Source organism: Mus caroli, unplaced genomic scaffold, assembly GCF_900094665.2.
Source record: "Mus caroli unplaced genomic scaffold, CAROLI_EIJ_v1.1 scaffold_21566_1, whole genome shotgun sequence".
NCBI classification, from domain to species: Eukaryota; Metazoa; Chordata; class Mammalia; order Rodentia; family Muridae; genus Mus; species Mus caroli.
In genome coordinates, this window is record NW_018388529.1 from 1 (window position 1) to 994 (window position 994).

Here is a 994-nt window from a genome sequence, read left to right on the forward strand (position 1 = left end):
ATAGAAATTTATCTCCTTCTTGAGCTCCTGCTTGTTCTCTCGGGCCTCCATGTTCTTGTTCTCTAATTCATGTAGGAATGTCATGATCTCCTTCTCCTTTAATTTCAGTTCTTTATANTGTCCATTTGGCCTGTGGTAGGGCCTGGTCCCAGGAAGACAGAACTCCATAAACTTAGGCATTTAGTAACACATGAACTCAGGCTGGGTCCTGGACTACTGCAGCCATGGAAACCACACACTGCATTCTAAATGCTGGGATTTTCTTAACCTTGGGAAACCGGTATATCCTGGCCCCTGGACACCAGAAGCTAGGCATCCAAATGGAGGGTGCCCTGGCTCCCTGCGTTACTCAGTTGGCCTGAAGGGCAGAATAAACAGTTATGTTCTCAGGGTCCTAGGCTACAGGTCTTTACCCACCATACAGTTGTGATGGTGTTTCCCCTGTTTCCATAAAAGGGATTCTAAATCCTGGATACCTAATACTGTAGAGACAGTTATTATACATAATTATGGAAATGAGTCCAGACATCACCACCGATTTATAATCTGCCTAAGGTATACAAATGTATGAACACTTGTGACCACATAGTCAAAGTGCAATGCTATTTAAAGTGGGGACTACCAGTCCTCAGGACCCACCTCACCTGGAAACTATTAGGCAGGTAAATCCTCAGGCCAAAACACCTACCCCTAGATTCCAAATTGTGGAGAGAAATAAAAACATACAAAACATATTCACAGGTCTGTACCTGTACATGCATATAGACTCACAGACTTAGAACTATACACAAGATGGAGAATCAAAGAGTGAGAGAATGAAAGACAAAGAGAGACAGAGACAAAGGGAACACAATGAGAGGTAGAGNAATGCATGCAACATTACTGCCTCAGAGTATAAGGCACACAGACAAAGAGGAACAGGCATGAACTTCAGGCATTCTAATCAAGCACTGAGAAGAACCATGTGGGACCAGGCCCCTCCAGCTGCTACCTG